This window comes from Rhyacophila brunnea, unplaced genomic scaffold (genome assembly GCF_057557595.1).
Source record: "Rhyacophila brunnea isolate RB1 unplaced genomic scaffold, BYU_Rbru_1.0 scaffold_23, whole genome shotgun sequence".
Lineage (NCBI taxonomy): Eukaryota > Metazoa > Arthropoda > Insecta > Trichoptera > Rhyacophilidae > Rhyacophila > Rhyacophila brunnea.
This window is the reverse complement of record NW_028232893.1, coordinates 11,381,482-11,403,094: the sequence shown is the minus strand read 5'-3', so window position 1 is coordinate 11,403,094 and position 21,613 is coordinate 11,381,482.

The window sequence follows — 21,613 nt, the reverse complement described above, 5'->3', positions numbered from 1 at the left end:
GAGTCGTGTGAAACATCGTAGTTATTCGCGAAAGTGACGTAGGTTATCGAAATATGGCATGTCGAAACTTATCACTACCTGAATTAGTCATAATCCGTGTCGACATTATTGCCCATACCAAAGGGCACTCGTGACCATAGTCCCCCATACGAGTTGAGTATGTGAGCATGCGCACTGATGTCTCGCGCCGATAACGCAGTTTAGTTTTGAACTGTCAAATAAAAGTGAAGGGTTAGGCTGCGAAAAGATAGTATTTTATTATTGGGCTCGCGAGAATAATTACCTACATATTATTATTTTATATTTCGCCAAAGCATTGCTATAGATTTGTATCGTTCACCCAATTATTGTAAAATATGTCAATCCCATAAATAGTTACTTTTGCTGCACTTTTAGGATCACGTAATCATCCGCGAAACAGATCAAATAATTATGTTAACTTATGTCAAAATGCTTTTTCACTCAGTGATGCACTATTTATACGTAATTTTCGGTTAAACAAAGAGCTTGTGAGATATATTTTACAAATTCTCACGCCATATAGGTTTATTATCGTAAGTTTAATGTTACTACCTACCTACAAGCGTGAAGAGTTTACAATGCGAAAAAATGAATATGGTTGTATAGATTAAAATTAATCAAAGACATAGAAGATGTATGTTATATTTTGACACATTATTATGTTTATAATATTATATCCATGGAGAATTAAAAAGTCGTAGGTAGGTATAATGTTGAGACGGACATAACCTTACCTACCTCATTTCAATTAAGATCACTTAATTGAAACCTCTCCATTCTTTTGCTACTTTTGCACGACGAAGGATGTGAATTCATGTACCTACCTATTTCCCGATTTCCATGTTTATTTTGATATTTCGTTTCGTATGTGACAGTGACCTTGAAAATCAAAACGTCAAAATGAATGAGTTCGCTGACGGAAAGAACACGGCAATTACCAATTTATAAACAATAAAGATGCCGAATTATTATATTACCTATTCACAATGTTACTTAATACTCTGTTATCTTGAGTTCAATTAATTATGTTAATGTTTTATAATGGTTTGTAATGAATAAATACCTACATAAAAATAAATGTTATTGAAGACACTGTGTTTATTTTGTTAAATCTTGTTTTACAGTGTAATAATATTATATGGTTTCGCATTTATGTAAGGTTATATTCTACGTACATATATCTATAAAATATTATACTAAATCAATCGAATATTGTAGGAATTATACACAAACATAACCAACAAAAATAATGATTTCGTTTGACATTTCATTTTTGACGTTTCATCTCGTACCATAGACACCGATTTTCTCGGTTTTGGCGATGTTGCCAACTGGTCACTCGCGAATTAAAATAGTCCGTAGCGAGTGGCTTCAAAAATAGGTATTATCGTATACGGCATGAAACGGGCGATACTAACTTGTCATCCCACACGGTTGTCGACCACACGAGTCGATAGTTACGAATTCGAGCTGCTGATTTCCCAAACGCGCCAAAAGAAGTATAACTTCAAAAACAGTAGATTGACTTATTGGCAAGTGCACAAAAATCTTGGACCAATCCCGATATCTATTTGTAATTAAGGTAGTGTTTTAATACTTTGATTAACAATATAAAAAGCCGATTGCCAATTAGCAACGCAATTTAGAAAGCGCTTCTCAGAGTATTGTGTCAGAACCATTAGTTAAAATTCGTTGCAATTAGATAATATCCCTATAGCATAGTGGTCAGTGCACGTGGTCGCGTTCCCGAGAGACGTAGAATCGAATCATGCTGGGTGTCATGGTGCATTTTTGTTGTACATGACAGAATGTTGTAAGAAATATGGGGAATGTGACAACTGGACGCCAGGACAATTGGACGCCGCACTGTCGTAGATACGCAAACAGAACGTAGACGATGAATTTTAATCAGTTTCTGTCTACAACTTAGTAGTTTTAATTCGTTTTACTCTTAACATAATGTTTTTTTTATTGCGGATTGAGAATATAAAAATAAAAAAAACTCTTTTTTCGTTGGAACTTAAACATATTATGCACGATTAAATCATTATTTACGTGTGCATATTCAAATTCTCACGGACTATGAAATCATATTATAATAATTTAAATATAAATAATATTAAATATTTTTTTAAAAGTACGTATAAGTACCTAACGTCTATTTATTTTTGAATTCGTGGCATGGCTTTGTTGGGTACATTGATTTACGCCAGGGGTGGGCAAACTGCGGCCCGCGGGCCGCATGTGGCCCGCCGGGTATTTTTTTGAGGCCCGCCATCATTAATTGTACTTCTGATTACGAATAACTTTTTTATATTTTTTAAAAAAATATTGACAATAGATTAAAATTTGAAGAATTTGTTGTTTCGTAAATGTATCATCTCAGTACGTCTTTCTTACGTCTCGTCTCACACTATGATACCACTATTTTCTACGTTGAACATCGAGACACATTTAAATACTTTTAACTCCGCGTTGCAAGGAAAAAAAATATATGCCCATGATATGGTAAAAAGTTTGAATGGATTTCAATTAAAACTCTAGTTATTCCTTCGACAAATATCGAATAACAACGTCGACCACTTTCCAACTTTGAAGTTGCTGAATATATCAGAATATAAATTTGAAGAATATGATTAAATTATTAAAGCTCTGAATGACGATTTTTCACAAAGATTTGGTGACTTCCGAAAAATTGACATAAGTTTAGCAATAGTACGCAATCCATTTTCAATAGATATTGATAGTGTACCGACAGAGCTATAACTTGATATTATTGATCTGCAGTGTGACACCGATTTAAGAGAATTGCATCGTCGTGAAGAAATCTCCAAATTTTTAATGCCCTTAATTCAGACAAATTCAACCAACTTAAAGATTATGCAAGAAAAATATTCATTATTTTTGGATCAACCTATATATGTGAACAAAAGTTTTCGATCATGAACCTAAATAAAAATTCTTTACGATCAAATATCTCCGATGCCCATTTACAAGCAGTTTTGAGAATATCAACTACAAAATTAACACCTGAATTTAAAAAAATGTTAAAAAATGTACAACAGTTTCATTCTTCTCATTATTTTTTTTGTAATGTTTATTTTTCGTGATAATAAATAGTGTAAGTATACCTAAAAACGGTATTTTACTTGCGGCCCGGCGCTCATTTTGAATTCTTGAATTTGGCCCTCCGTCCAAAAAGTTTGCCCCCCCCTGATTTACGCTATATAACCGGCATAATATTATCAATAAACTATCGGTACGCATATCAATGCATTTGTTATATTTTAACGATTGTGGTAAATATTATGAAATACGAAATTACGATTTATGCATAAAAAAAATATAGATTAATTTTCGTTTATCACAATTATGTTGTGGGGGCTCCCAAATAGGAATGGGAGCGGGCATTGCCGACTAAAGTAGAAAGCCGATACATTCACAACGACTGGTTCTACTTTTTCCGCTCCTCCCGTTGTTGTCTATGGATGACCTGTCATTGTTCTATAGAGTGCTCATACTGACGCGTCTGTCGTGTTCAAACAGGGAATGGTTTGATTTGGATAGATGATTTACATGATAAATAATACACTAGCATTAAAACATTTTCTACAAAATATGTAAAGCATATATCAAGGCTACATATTTTTTGGAAATCGATTTTACCACTGGTTTTTGTATGAAGGACTAGTCTGACTTTGACAGCTGATGAATAACAGGAATGTATATTATTTATAAATAACACTGATAGTTAATATAGGTATTTGATTTGAGAACTTTTTATAATTCAATTTGAAACGAGAAAGGGCGAATCAATATGTCAAGCAATCTATAATCTCATTTTGACAGCTGAACAGTGGACCACTCATTGCTTGTGCAAAAAGATATGCTCAGGCTTTACTAATCTAAAGATGGCGCTGGAGCGGGCATTGTTTTTGGAGCTCCGCAATAGGGTATAAAAATCTAATGTTATATAACATTTTTAAGACTTTGTAGGTATTATTTAAACACATCCGGATAAACGGATCCACACCTACATCTACAAAAACATTTCCCCTCAAGTACTTATCTGTCTTTATTATATATGTAAATATAAACCAATTAATCATGGCTGGAAGATATGTTTTTTTAACCCCCAAGAGGTCATATCAAGACGTTCTCCCCTACTATGTTAAATCTAAAAATGCAAATCTTAAGGGGTTGGAGGACTCTCCACAGCATAACAAGGGAGGATTTTTTAGAGTCGAGTACAGATATACAAGTAATGAATTAAACAGCTCACGGTACCTACTACTTATACTAGATAATTTAAATTCACTCATTCGCGCTTAAGGCCGTACATCAGTTGAGGCACGGTCTAAAAAGATCGTTGTTAGGCGATGCGCGGATTGCGGGTCGCGGGTGCAAATGACGCCTGTCAAACGAAATATTATTTGTCATATAAATCCAACATACGTCCATTTTATGTTCTGTTTATGTTTCTATTAGTAACAATAATAATATATTCATCGACATGCTTTCTTTTTAAAGTAAATGGGTAACGTTTTTAGTCAACTTTACACAATTTAAGAATTAATTGGCCCGTCGCCATCAGGAAGCAAAGTGACGTGTTTCTACCTCGACGTTCTCTCACTGAATGCGAGCGAGTCCAAAATTTCGTCGCGCCTACAGTTGAAAATTATTTGCCGTTTCACTGATGCGTCACCTTAAAGTAAAGAAGTCATTACCAGTTTTTTCGGGTAACCGGTTTACCGGTAAATATATCGAAATTTCATAACCGAATTACCGATAAATTTTATTATAATAATTGGTATTTTGGTAAACAAAAACTAATTTTTTAACGTTTTTATTAACTCGTATTCTTGTTTGTCCGGTGGTTGTTTGTCAAGTACAAATCTTGCAATCGATTTTTAACTAACTCCCCGACTAGCTAGACATTTCAAACTTTTAGAATATATCAGAAGACGATGCCAATGCATTCTTTTAATACTTTTAGCCATCTTTAAGCAGAATTGAATTCATTTTCTGTTAATTTTATTTTGTATGGAAAGTTATTTCAGAAAAATCCGTAAAAAGTAAAAGACTATTATCGGTTGCTAAGGGGGTGGTCCTAGCAACAAAATTATTAATATATACGTGCATTACTATGGAAATCAAAATGAAATGTCAAAATGACATTTCAGTATTCTATATGTGTTTGTTTGTTTGTTTTTTATTTACTTCATATCAAGTACAAGGTTGAGCATATTGAGCATAATAATTCAACAGAAAATTTTAAAACGTTGTATATAAAAAGTTCCTTTTATCTTGTAATTATTTTAATTACAATTATATACTTACAGTAAGTCCTCTATTGGAGCATTGTGGTTCCATTATTTGAAGTAAATTGTTGTTTGGGAGGAATGACATTGAAGATATATTTTTTGCTTTATTTATCGCACGTGTTATGACACAAAATACAGTAATCACGCCTCAAATATCAGTGGCTTTTCTCATGAGATACAATAACACCACACCTACTACTAATAGTTCAGTTCTTGTCAACCATTCATAATACAACGTGGCAGAAAAAAATGCTATAGATATAATATAAATATAGGTACCTACTGCGCGTTGGAAAGAGGATCGAAAACTTGTAATTGGTATCAATTTTGCAAATACAAATAAACATCTTAAAATAAATGTCAATAAATCTTACAATTGAACGGTAAAACTGTGGGCTCGCTCTGTAAATATTATTTAGAGAATTTAGACCATGCTCGCTCGATATAACCACGTGTGGGTGCGATAGATTACAGTGAACACTAAAATTAAATCGTGTCTGGGCATGAGGAATGTGCGGCGGTCACCGATGGAAGTTACAAGATGCGGTAAGGTAGTATGCGAGGAACAAATGGTGCTCTGTCTCACCGGCTAGTTTTAGACTTTTGTAATAGCATCCGGCCGCCACACGTCCCATACAGACAGTACGGGAAATGCGTACCGTTACCACCAGTGTCTGAGAGAAGAGCTCCATCGCTAGATTTTATAAGTCCATAATATATGAGATTGGACGGCCATTTTCTAAAGATACGGTAATAACCAATAGGGTATCTCCGAGAAAGATCCAAGAAGAGGTGATATTGCAAGTGGAAAGTGGAATATCAATAATTGTGGTACGGCACAGTACTCAGTAGAGAGCTATATCACTCTAGGACAGTGTTTGCTAACCTTATTTGTGCCATGCTCCACTTCAACGCTTCAAAAATCGCCATGCCAGCCCCCCCCCCCATATCAAAATTTCATTAAATAACAAATTCTAAATAAAAAAAATGAATTGCTTCAAAAAAAAATGCACATAGGCAATACTATTTTTAATTTAACTTTCGTAAGTTAGTACCTATGTATATTATATTAGATGTACAACTCAGAAGAAAATTAGTGCAATCTTTGTGCTTGATGTGAGCTGCAAAGATTTTTTATGTGACGTACCAATTTAGTAAATTTTAATCTTAAATCTCCACAGTTTGTGATATCAAAACGATTTCTATTTTTCAGCAACCAATCATTTACAGCGCTAAAGCGCCGCATTCAACTATACATTATGATAGGAATGGCAACAGTAATTTTTTCGGAAAGTCATGGTTGCAATATCAAAAAAATATTTTCGAAAATGCGTTGTTAACAAAAAAAAATGTACCAAATATTAATGATTTGCACATTGCACCCCGGTGGGGCGTACGCCCCACGTTGGGAAACACTGCTCTAGGATGTTACCTTATGAAGAAAGAGAGAAAACTTGCAGTTCCCCGTATTTCCTGTTGGGTTTTGGATATTTAAAGGAAGCCATATAAAAAAAAAACTACCTAAGTCAAAATAAAAAATAACACAATCCTTAGAACAAGCAATAATTTGTACAACCTAACCTAATCCATACATCGTATCATGACATTTTTTTAATTGATGTTAATTTATTTTGTGTGTTTATTGAATATTACAATTTTCCAAAATTCAAAACGTCGTGAAGTCCCTATTTCTGCCTTATCTTAAACTTAAGAGCATACTTCAGTGAAACGGCAAATAATTTTCAGCAATAGGTGGGACGTAATTTTGCATGCGTTTGCCAGTCGGAAAGCGATAGTCGACCTGTGCGCACGTCAATTTGTTTTGTGATGACGTTGGAGGAATTAATTCTTAAATCGTGTAAAGATGACTAAAAAACGTTACGTATTTACTCGAAAAACAAAACATTTCAATGAATATATTATTATTATTACTTAAATAACAATAAACATAACATTAAATGGACGCATGTTGAATTTTTATGACAAATTATGTTCCGTTCGACACGCGTCATTAGCACAATCCGCGCGTCGCATAGTTACGATCTTTTTAGACCATGCCTCAGCTGAGGTATAGCCTTACGAACGTCAACCCCCAGGGAATAATCTAGTCTACAATATATTTTCTTATATAGATTATTAATTATTAAGTAATGACTAATAACCATGTAATAATGACTATTTTTTTTTTCGTTCATTCTCTGATGATAGTTGGTCCTCTAAAATAAATATTATGGTCTTTCAAGTATCCTTTTTGGATTCACAATTGAATTACCTACAAGAACGTCTTACGTTATTTTTCATTTGGCCACCGTTCAAATAGCAAATAAATCATGACCAGAATGCAAATCAATAAATTACGATACAATACTATTTGGGTTATTACTTATTAGTTATTATTATTAGCAATCAATGATTGCCAATAGGTATCACAACTAATTATCATATTACATACCTAGCCATATTCGGATAAAGAAATATTAACAAAGAATACGCAATGTTACAAAACGATGGATGAAACCCGATTACCCAGATCAATCAGTGACGAATGTGATGAATGTGATGTGATGATGATTGAAGTACATAATCCAGATAATAAAAAAAATCAGTGTGTGTACTTTATGTACGCGCGTTAGGCATAAAGCCCATTGACGCAGCGAGTGCGGCGCTCGCGCAAAATTTCTACAAGTGGCGCGTAAATCAACGAAAATACAACGTAATCAAATACGCCAGCGCCCACTGGATTTCACGACGCATTATACGCGCCCGCCGCATGAATCATCGTTTTTTCGCGAATCACCGCTTCTCGGCGATACGAATGAAAGAAAATACAATGGAGTCCATTCATTGAACACGGCTACCAAAATTACGCTGCTCGAGGCGTCGTCGATCGACGGGCGAAAAGCAATTATTTATTAACAGAGAATCATTGTTTAATTTTATTGCGTGTCAAGTTTATCGCTGGTTGAATAATGTCGTCGTAAATATTCATTACAAGCCCCGAAATAATATAATATTTTTATTGCTTTGTTATGAGAGGCGCTGTAATAATAATTATTTTGTGCTGCTTGGGCCGCTTATTACATAGGTGAAGGGTAATGCGCGGCACGAGACGTGTGATTATGGTTATGAATAAACGCTGCATACGCGGACTTCGCCCGCTCGACGCGTTCTATGGGCACCATCGCTTAGAAGTACTTCTTTGGCGTCACAAAACAAAAACAAAACTAGATTCTTCGGCTAGCTCTTAATTATCTTGTTAAATTACACACTCAATAAAAAAGACCGCTTATTGGAATGCCTTTGGTTTATTTCTACACACTTTAACTTATATTACTAAATTATATAATTAATTATCGTTGTTTTTATTTTTAAAATAACAACTGTCACTATGACGTTTAATAGTTTGTTTACGTAAGTAATTTCAAATGGCCGACAATAATAAATTCGCTGCCTAGGCAACGAAACAATCCTAAACTATAATATTATACTGTATAATTGTCACGATTGCAGTATCATACTGTTGCGTAAAGGTAGTGCGTTCGGCTGATAACCGAACAATCGGTGGTTCGAGTCCAATCGAATGCGTTTTTTTTTCGTGTGAAAAAATAAATTATGTGTTGCATGTCACACGCGAAAAATACACTCTGATCTGATTTTCCAAACGCGCCTAAAGAAGTATAACTTCAAAAACAATAATATCAAAACATTTGACCACAGAATAGATTGATAATTTTTAGATATGTGAAACCCTCTTGCCTTGGTATAAGGATGGTTTGTTATTATATTATCTACTGATTGATATTAGTAATAAAGTCTTTTCATTTCATGGGTATTTATAATTTAATGCTACTATTTTATTATATAATAAATAATATTATGGCACATATAGGGATTGGAATACGGAATGAATATATTAATACCGGTATTCGACAAAACATATTATTATAGTAAAAAACGTACATAACAATAATTATAGATATTAATATGTATTTAAAATAAAGCAACCTAAAGTAACTACCTACATTTATTATTTTGATCTTTATATTATGTATAGATCATAATATTTTAGAACTGCTAATTTTTACAAATACTATAAGTCCGGATACAGTAAAATCTCTCTCAAATTTATTATTTTTGGTTGGATATATAATCAACGTTGGATCAATAGTTATAGAATAATTGGAATTGTTGTTTTTATTTAATAAAACGCATTTTTTGTGTAGTACTTATTCCACTTTTAATCAATAGATTAGGACCGGTTTCGTCCGCCTCAGAGTTTTTTTGAGAGCTTTAAGAGAACTTTCAAGAGTTGAAAATGTCCCTCTGAGGCGGACGAAACCGGTCCTAATCTATTGATTAAAAGTGGAATAAGTACTACACAAAAATTGCGTTTTATTAAATAAAAACAACAATACAATGCAGTTCTACCATGTATTGACAGTTAACAAAATAAAAGAAAAGAGAATAATTGGAAATATTTGCCATGAATGTTTTCTTTTTCGAAATATTATTTTTATATAATTTAAATTATATTTTTAAATTATATTTGAGGGATTTTGTTTTATTGTTATTTAACTTTTGTTGTTTTAAGTCAATATATTATTTGCGTTTTGCAAGCATACAACTTATACACTAAATTGAATATACAATCTATTATGTAGTTGCAGTAATGAAAAAATAGCGAAATTCATTTTCGAAAAACATAAACATGTATGCTTTCTTAACACCGAAAATACCGGTGTTTTGGATTATTCAAACCGGTATTTCGGTATCGACAAATGATTTAATACCGGCATTGTAATCCCTAGGCACATAACTGTAATGCCATAAAAAATCTTTTCAAATCAATAAATAAATAAATAACTCAACCCAAAGAACACAGAGAGCGCCGAGTGTCTTCAAATATGTTTAACGTGTTTAAGTTTATTCCATATTTCTCCACATTCGAGATTCGAAGCCTTATTATTATTATACTAACCCAGGTAGGGTAAGTAAGTTCCCATTCACTTTATGTTTGACTATAGAACCCGTCTGTTCCTCTGTTTAAATAATCGGCGCAATGATTAAAAATTATTTTAATACATACCTCAATATTTTCAGATTCATACAATTTTATATAATTCCTTATACTTATATACATACAGCCAACAGCATTTCCTATTTTTATTGCATGCGACACAGGTTTTCGGTAAGACTGACTTCCATCACTACCACCCTACCATTCTGCCCTTCGTCTCTTTCGAGTGTCACCGATGATGCTCGCTGCGACTTGTCGCACCCACAAATGATAAATTAATGTGCAATATTAAAATAGTAATATTTTACTTATTTAATAATTTAACATCGATATTTAATAACTTTTAATTTACCTATTTAGGCACTTTTACCCAAATATACAGCGAAAAATGCCATCAAATGTAATGATTGTGTACAAAAATTTTAATAAATTAATCAGAAAACGTCATTTTCGTTTCTTGAGATTTTTTAAATTGTGAATTGTCAATGAATACATAAAACTCGACTTGTAAAAATCATTGAAAACACTTGTTCTTCGATCGCGTAAGCCCATATAGAAATATTTCCCGAGAAATAAAAAAACTAATCTCTAATTTTCGAGGATCAAATATTTTTTCATTTTTGATTTCTGAATAGTCGATGTAGGTAAGTATGCAGTTTTACCTGAACATATATTATATTATATTCTGCATTATATATTCTGTTTTTTAAATTCTATTTTATTGTTTAATTTGTATTTTTTATGAATTATTGATGTTTTTTTATTGTATTTCTTTTGTATAAAACAATTTTTGCTTTGTTTTTTTCTCTTAACTGTGTAATCAAATAAGTAAGTAATTGTACTTTTGGTACAGTTCGGTTATGAGGAATACAGCAGAAAACACATTTTGAAAATACCCGATATACTGGATTATTTGTTAGTTTGGGTTAGTTTAGGTTAGGATAGGTTGGGTTAGGTTAGGTTAGGTTTGGTTTGGTTAGGTTAACCTAACAAATAATCCAATATATCGGCTATTTTCAAAATGTGTTTGCCGCTGTATTCCTCATAACCGAACTGTACCGTATTTTTATTCTAAATGTCATGTTGTGTACGTCCTGAAATAATAATTTGTACTCAACGTGTCTTTTTTAAATAAATAAATAAATAATCTGTTTAATCTTTATATATTAAGTTTAGAACAATATATTATATAATATGAAATATTTTGAAAGGTTGTCAACCAGTGGCGTGATAGTGAATTTTGATATTTGCAACAAACAAAAAAACCTGTCCCGCTCTTAAAAAAAATCACCAATGTGTAACCGTAAAGTGTGGGTAGGTTGTGGTGTATATTGACCCCAGGACCGTTTATTTTATTGGACCATATTCCGAAAAACCTGTTTTGTTTAATCCAACTTTATATTGTATGCGCTGGAAAATTAATGACTGCCAATGAATCAGCAGTAAGTTCCGTTATGAAAAAATGGCGTGGTGATATCTCCCGATTAACAGAATAAATTAATTTAACTTATGTTTCGAATGGTTTTTCATGACAATACTTTTTATACGAATTAATATTAGTAACTGTAGTTTTAATGCGTAATCATACTATCGACTTAGCCACTGGAGGGTACTTGACAGAAATTAAATTTAAATTCTATAATACTGAAAATTTTGAACATACATCATTTTGAAAACACTTCTGAAAAAAAATGTATTATAACCAATAGAAACAATCTTTTTGAAAAAAGTAAGACACCCCGCTGGAATCGAACCTGCATCTCTCCGGGTATCGCGCCCGCCGCGTATAGACCACTATGCTAAAGCTGTCAAACTAATTACGACAAATTTTAACTATTGGCTCATATAACACTCTCTGAAGCGCTTCCCAAATTTAGCTACAATTGGCAATCGACTTTTATATTTTAAATCAAAGTAGGTATTACTTTAATTACTAGCCGACGTCATGGATTACTTCAAGATATTTTTGTGTTTTAAAATACTCGAACTTGCTAATAATTTAATTAACTATTTTTTTTTTATTCAACGAATAATTCACAAGATTTAAGAATGTAATATTCTAAGTATTGAACATACATAATTTTGAAAAACACTTCTGAAAAAATATATTATAGCCAATAGAAAAAATCTTTTTGAAAAAAGTAAGACACCCGGCAGGATCGGACCTGCATCTGTTGGGTTTACGTTCTGTCCGCGCATTACCCATTATGCTACGAGGTGACATACTAGTCTTGTGAATTATTCGTTGAATAAAAAAAATAGTTTACTGAAAGTTTTATTTATGTATTTATTTAAGAATATAAAACATTGTGGACAAAACAAATCTAAATTCAAGACGTACACAACATGAGGATTAAATTATAACAAATGTTACCCTCACAAGAGAGAAGAGAATATATAAAATAACAATAATAATAACAGAAAAAAGTAAAACAAAAAATATACAATTTTATATAGAAAAATAAAGTTTCAAAAACAAAATGCAAAGTACATCATTTAAAATGTCTGTCTTTAGGGAACGCATTTACTAATCTTGCACACGTCGCTAATTGTGCCTGATAAGCTTGACACGAGGAAACGGTTCCGATCCAGAATAAATCATGGCTGCGACCACGTAGGTAATTGACAGGCGCATGTAAATTCAAATTTATTAGGACACCAGGATTGGAAACCATTCCTGGCGATAACAGGCAAAAGTGTTTCAAGAGCAGAAGAGACCGAAGAAATTCAAGAAAGTTTGTTTTGTTTTGTATTTGAAACATTTTTTGAGACCCGGGTTTCGTGTTTTGGCGTCTTTACACACTATTTTGCAAAAAAAAACCGATTCATATAGAAAAGTACAAAACTTAAATCAATTAGCATTGTTTAAACGTTAAACTCTTTATAAAGCAAGAGCTTTCCGGTAAATTAATCTTGTTTATATTCAATACTATAGTACCCACAGCGCAGTTTGTCACTTCGCTAAACAAAATTTAATCGTTTCTTTCCGTCTACCGATTGTGCGTCATAAAGTTTTACAGACGGAAAATCTAAGAAACAATGATATTCGATTTTGCGAGGTGACAAGTTATGCTGTGGGTACTACAAAGAAAAATATAGGTAAGTACATAAGATTTTTTTTAAATATATACTAATACAATTATTACAATCGCAAATTTGAAGTAATTCCAGTAATCCTGCATGAATCATGTTTAGTAAGGATATTAATAAGTAGTAAACCATATGTTGACAGAATTTGAAAATATCCTCTAGTTATCAGAAACATTCTGAAGACAGATACATGGATGGGTATACTAATGGATAAAGCATTCGGCCGATACAATTTTTGAAGTTATACTTCTTTTCGCGCGTTTGGGAAATCAGATCAGAGTGTATTTTTCGCGTGTGACATGTAACACATAATTTATTTTTCACACGAAAAAAAAACACACTCGATTGTATTCGAACCACCGATTGTTCGGTTATCAGCCGAACGCACTAACTTTACGTCACAGTATGATACTGCAATCGTGACGATTATACAGTATAATATTATAGTTTAGAATTGTTCCGTTGCCTAGGCAGCGAATTTATTATTGTCGGCCATTTGCAATTCCTTACGTCAACAAACGATTAAACGTCAGAGTGACAGTTGGTACTTTAAAAATAAAAACAACGAGAAACCATTATAATATAATTTAAATTATATAGAAATAAACCAACGGCGTTTCAATAAGCGGTCCTTTTTCTTGAGTGTGTAATTTAATAAGATAATTAAGAGCTATTCAAAGAATCTAGTTGATCACAAGTTTTGTTTTTATTTTGTTACGCCAAAGAAGTATAACTTCTAACGCGCGTACATAAGTACATACACCGGTTTTTTTTTATTATGGTACTTACGTTTTTATATTAATCTTATTTGCTGTTTGCTTTTCATGTAACTATTGTAAATTATTCATGCCGCGACAATCTAAACTACATTATGTGGACGTTGTTTTGTGTTCTTGTTCGTGTATTATTCATCATCATTCGTGACGTAACATCTCGGGGTGACCCTTGGCTTCCTCATTTCGTCTTCCCAATTTTGGAAAAGCTCATAAGAATCTCTCATGTTATAGCACTAATTAAAATAAAATAATTACTTAATACAATCTATTACATTACCACAAAGAATTGACAGTTTACAGTAGTTTACACCGTACATGATAGTGCTAACGGAGCTCTTTGAAAATAAAATCAATTATTTTAACTTGGCAGAATTGACTGGATTTGTGCAAATGTGATTCATTTACGTGAAAATTAACGTATTACATTTCAAACAATACAATAATATGATTAAAAACTAATTAATTTTTATTTTTCATAATACAACACAATTCATTCGCACGCCTCTGCATTGATGTACAGGTACATACGCATGAAAAAAAAACACCTGGCCAAAATGACAACACAACCGTAACTTTAAAATTATTATTTTAGTCAGAGAGTCAGCAGTGAGTAGGTTCACAGGAAAGGACACCACTGAAGAAGTTATATACATCGCGAATTTTTATAGTATAGTGCTAATTTTTTTTATAGTCATCAACTACTGTCAATGATCAATGAAAGTGAATTAAACCATAATATATTAAAAAAAAAAAACAAAAAAAAAACCATAAAACAACTATTGAAAGTGCTAAGAAGAATCCAGTAATATAATAGTGTCCACTGGAGTTGCGAATTGATTTAAAAAAATACAGGTTTGTCATACATACTACTATTTACTAGCTATTAATTGTAGTAATATTGATATCTGAATTAACAGGAGAGGTGTTTACTGAAGATTGAACAAAAAATACAGGTGCACAAGTGACAAAATCGAGTGAATCAACTTCAAAGTTAAAAATGCGATTGTAAATTCTATATTATAACAGTTTTCAAAATTCTGTATGAAATATGAGATATCGTTTTCAGATAAACCTTTAATACAAATCCATGAAAAATTATTGATAATTTTTATGATTATTTATGTTTTTATTGCACGAAGAAGGACATATCAAAACAAAACAATCGACTAATACACGGTTGCTATGAAAATTATAACGAAATTAAATTGTATACATACACCACGGCCCCCACATCCTGAAGCGGGCCCCCATGCTAGGATGTTTGGCGGGCCCCCCTACCTATCGCTAAGGGCAAAGCCAGTGTGACGCGCTGCAGTAGCGTTATCCAAATTTAATGGTGTATTTTTAGCATTTTTTTATATTTTTAATATGTACTTACATCCATTTGAATTATGGAGTTGTTGAGTATCGGCACACAGTAAAAAATTGCATCGTACGACCAAATAGTCTTAATTAGAGCAAATTTGTGATCTGTGTTTATCTCGGTATGGTCGGCTTGTCACGCCGGGCCCTTCCTGAGCCCGGGCTCCCAGGCTAGAGCCCTGTCAGCCCCCCCTTGTGGGGGTCATGACATACACCATCTCTTAATTACTCGAATATACACACTCGACACCAGTCACATGTTCGAATCTTGTTTCACGCATAGACTGCTCCAAAGTCATTTTCTTAATTACACGCTACTTGCTTAATCCTCAGCACCTCAATTTATAAAATGTGTTGTGTTCATTAATTTTGTATCGCATTTAAAATTCTTCTACGACACGTGTTTAACTCACGCGATGAGTTTACCCACCACCAAGTAAACGACTCGAATCTCTTGAAAAGATCTGAATTAGTAAGTACACCATGTAGACCAGTGGTGGCCAAACCGTGGCGCATTGGATGATTACAAGTGGCGCATTGCATCTTTTGCGCATATTAGTTGATATTACCAGCCATCTCAATTAGGGATTCCAATCCCGGGATCCCGAACTATTTTCGATACCTATGAATCCCGGGATTGGTAAACATAATCCCGAAACTTTCGGGATTGAGTTTTTTTTATCAATTTTTATGGAAAATAAAATAAAAACGAAAATATGACAGAAAAAATACTTTTAATAACATAAAAATACATTAGAAATAAACTGAGTTTGTATGAAATTTGATTTATTACCCATGTGTTGCCAATTTATTTTATTTTTTCACTTAAATTAATAAAAATTAGAAAGATTGGAAAAAACAATGCTTCGCAATTTTAACAAAGTGATTCCACCATGTTTTTTAATGCATTTGTCATTTATTTTATTTTAATTGAACTTGTATTTGTTATCTTTTCATAAATAAATAAAACTCTTTTACTTTCACATTATTATTTATACATATTACAATATTATTTACTCTATTAAACCTATGTATTTCCAAGATTGAACGTACACAATATTAACAATAAATGTCTTAAATTGTATAAATTATACTAAATTTATTTTTGACCGATTTTATCAACGTTATTTGTATATATAGAAATTTTATATTAACTATTGAAAAAATGCCAATCGTAATCCCGAAATCCTGAGATCAAAATTTAGGCTCGGAATTGGATTCACTAATCTCAATGATCTAAATTTGAAACTACAAAGCAAGAATAAATTATTTTCTAGCGTAGTAAATAGCATCAGTTCATTTAAAATGAAATTAATTATTAATTAAATCATCTCTCAGTTAACAAATGAGGATTTGAGTAAATTTCCACACTTGAAAGAGCAGAATCAATGTGCTGCGGATAATAACAATTTGACTAAATATATTGAAAAAATCAAGATATTGCAAGGTCATTTCAAAGTAAATGTCATGATTTTGCTAGAGAAGAAAACTGCATTCTCGCATTTATAAACCCATTTTCACTCAGTGAAAAAAATGTAATGCAGATGCCTTATAACAAACAAAAAATGGAACAGATTGATTTAAAAACGAATTCATTATTGAAAATGAAATTTGATGAGCTTTTCAAAGATCTTAGATCAAAATGCTTCTGACATAATTAATTTCTGGCGTGCATTACCCCCGTTTCAGACGGGACACCGATGTCGCGCGCGTGTATAATAAGGAGACCTTTGTATTCGAATAAAGGGGCTTTTGTATTATGTGTATGTAGGACAAATGACTTTCGAAAATTATTTAGCAAAAATAATCGTCCTGTTATTAATATTTAGTTTTATTTTGGGTACATTAAAACAAACACATAAAAAGGGTTAAGGATATAATTCAACGAAACAGGTATTTCTGCATTATTACATCCAGATCTTTTCACATATCATAACATCTTTCACGTCGAATGGAATGTTTAATTACGAAAGAATGTATAATTTTTTCTACTTGAATTCTAAAAAAATATTCAAAATTATTATTACATATTATAAAACGTTGAAAATCCATTCAAGGATGTACGAAAAAATATTTAAATTCATGTTAATTATTAGAAACTTATTATATGGTGGTGAATATAATTTAGAAACGCGCCCCATGTAAATTAAGATAAAAATATTCCATAAAATCCCCTTGTAAAATTGGTACCTAATCCCAACATCATTTTTTTCTAGAACAGATTAATAAATAGAATTCCGTTAGGCTATATACCAATACACTACATTTTGAAGCAGGGGTTTAAATGTGTGAGTATCCTACGAAAAAGAAACATATTATAGACGTGCAATAGTTTGTGTTGCAACCTTCAAATACACCAATATCGAATAAGCGTCAGTGTATAAACCGAGAGTAGTTGTCAGAACGAAAGACAAGCTAATTCTTAACATGTGTTTAAGTTTATCCCATATTCTTACACACTCGAGAGCGGTTGCCTGTTACTCCACACTAGGGATTCCGACCCGGGATCCCGAACTATTTTCGATACCTATGAATCCCGGGATTAATAAACATAATCACGAAACTTTCGGGATTGATTTTTTTATCAATTTTTATGGAAAATAAAATAAAAACGAAAATATAACAGAATAAATACTTTTAACAACAAATAACTACATTAGAAATAAACTGAGTTTGAATGAAGTTTGATTTATACCCATGTGTAAGTTGCCGATTCATTTTATTTTTTCACATAAATTAATAAAAATGGGTAAAACAATGCTTCGCACTTTTAACAAAGTAATTCCACCATGATCTCATACGTTTTACGGCAGTTTCATATTTGGCTGACTAATTAGATTTATGAAGCGGAAAGGCCATAAGTACACCATGATTTGCTTTACTACTTTAAATCTCGCTAACCAATTCATAAGTCTTTACTATCAAAAACAGCAATCTCATATTAAATTCACATTATTATTTATATTACAATATTATTTATTCCATTAAACTTACGTATTTCCAAGATTGAACGTATACGATATTAACAATAAATGTCTTAAATAGTATAAGTTATACTAGATTTATTTTTGACCGATTTTATCAATGTTATTTGTAAATATAAAAAAATTATATTAACAATGGAAAAAAATGCCAATCCCGGGATTGTCAAATTGAAATCCCGAAATCCCGGGATCAGAATTTTGGCTCGGGATTGGATTCCCTACTCCACACCCGTTAGGTAGTTCAGTTCCCAATAATTCTGTGTTCCTTGATATTTGTACGCCAATGACAATGTCTTTCGTATGTAAAATTATTTTTCCACAGTGAACAATTGATGCAATGTAGTACCTACGTATCATTTGTGAAATGTGGGATTTTGTGTCATACTAGTATTATATTAAAGTATGTTATTATATTGGTGGGATTTCTTTCTTTGGAGGAGGCCTTCACCCGAAGAGGGGTTCTTACAAACCAAACAAACTAGTATCTTAGCATTAAAAATATTATTTAAGATACAAATACAAAAATATATACTAATATAAACGTTACATAGCACTGTTTAATATATAAACATTAATTATTAGTATTATATTCAAAACAAAATCTTAATATATATATTATTATACAAAAATATAAAAATATTAATAATTAATATTATATAAACTAGATAATAAGTAGATAATACACTCATAGATAGATATAAATATATACTTAATAGATATAATCATAGGTTATATATATATATATATATATATATTAGATATAGTCAATTCATTACATTGTCATTTACTTTTTTTGTTTGTAAGAAATAAAAAGGCTTTTGTATTTTATTTATTATATTGGTGATGCGTGAAAGACCTCCGCCTCGTTGAATCCGCCCCTGGCATGCAGGACTACAATGCAATTTTATTATACGAGTTGCAACCCATTTTGCGAGGTGCAGACGTGCCCACGGAATAAATAATGAATCCACAAGTTTATTCTCAAGGCAAACGCGATTCAAGGATAACAACCCCTGAATCGATATAAATTTAATGGTAGTATTGACTTGGCAGTTTGCGTATTCATTAGTGGTGGATTCTGCAGTAGGTACGTACTTAGTTTCAATGAAGGGACTACTGAATTTACGTCTCTCTATGTCCCGTCTTCTAGACCGACTAGATAACTTCCAATTATATTTAACCTATAGACACCTTTTTATATTGCGTTCTACACAATGGAAGCAACCAATTTTTTTAGCTCAGCGCATTAAACGAGCATTAGAACTTGCACGTAGAGCTATTTAAGTAATGTGAGAGTGCAAAATAATGAAGAGTCAAAAATTATGCCAAGATCTTTCACCTCTTATTAACATTTTATTAAGCTTTTTTTACATTATATAGTTATCAAACCACTTCTTTTATTCAACGAATAGTAAGATTTGAGAATGTTACATTTATAATATTATATATACATAATTTGAAAACATCTCATGTATACACTAGAAAAAAATTCATGACGTCGGTTAGTATTTAAGACATTTAATTGATACCTACCTTGATTTAATATACAAAAACCGATAGCCAACATTTTTTTATGATTTTGCCGAGGTTTTGACTGCGACTCGCTGTCATATCACCTCTTCTCGTCTGGAAGAGGATTTGCCGATTAGACCCTCCCTCCAATTCTGCTAACGAACTTTACAAGTCTATCGAGCTCTTCCGTTCTACCCACCAACAGGGCACCTTTCAATTCATCGACATTCTCAAAGATATCCGCATTTCGCAGTTGTACTCTCTGTCATTCATATTTAGGGCATTGTACTGCTATATGTACAATGTCTTCCAAAACACCACATTCATCGCAGAGCTGCGAATCATTTGTTCCCATGAATACATGAAATCGTTTACACATTGTATCAGCTTAAGCTCATTTCTCTTCAAAGGAGACTACAAACCAGGGCACCGAACGTGGGGATGGTAGAATGGCCTTACTCCATTTCCCCAGGGATGCCCTGCGGTGAAAATCTATCGATAGCCAACATTATTAACGCAATTTGATAAGCATTTCATTTAAGAACTACTAGTTAATATCGTCGTAATTAAGTATGATGCCCGTAGTTTAATTGTAAAAGCACACTGACGCGAATCCAGCGGTTACAGGTTTAGGTCCCGTCGGGTGTCGTATTTTTTTCTAAAATGGAGTTTATTCCAATGAGTATATTATGCATGAGATGTTTTCAGTTACGTCCCGTGGGGATAGGCAGATTGAGCATCGCTTGGGGTGGCAGTTACTCGAAGGGCGGCAAATCGAGGAGAATCATTAGGTATATATAGAAAAAGCTACCTAAACTTATATCTTTCCATTAAGAAATTCAGCTTACTGGTAACATTGTCTATTGAAGCAGAGAGGCATTTAAATTAGATTTGGATGATATAGTTGCTGACTTTGCAACAAAAAAGGCCAGGAAAGTTTTTTTAGTTTAATGGTTGAGTGTTGAGACTAATAATTAATAGTATAGGTATTTATGATTAAAAGTAGGTGTTTATTAAATTAATGCTAAGGAAAATTATTTTGTTTACATGTCGTACAATAATAGCATAGTAAAAATGGCGTGGAAATAATAAATCTATGTATTGCTAAATTGCACAAACCAAATGTGTCAGTAATATCAAGCATATAGGACCCTAAGACTGGTGATTTGGGTAAACAAAAAATAACAAGTATGTTTTAGTGGTGTAGTAATGTATCCATACAACACATTTCTTAGATATTGGAGTCTTGAAAAGATGCTAAAAAAATGGGGCGGCATTTGGCGTTGCTTAGGGGCGCCATTTTGTCTAGGGGCGTTACTGGATGTTTTCAAATTATGTACGTTGATTATATAGTTATATTTAATCGGAGATCTTGATCTAGAGAAAGTAATGCATAAACTTGAGTATCAAATGCAAGTTTATTCTCTATTGACCAACATTTACCGGTTCACATGCCCAACGTAGGTCAAAATGTAGATTTTATGGTATTTTCAAAGCATTAGCCTGAACATTCCTTAAACGTAGTAG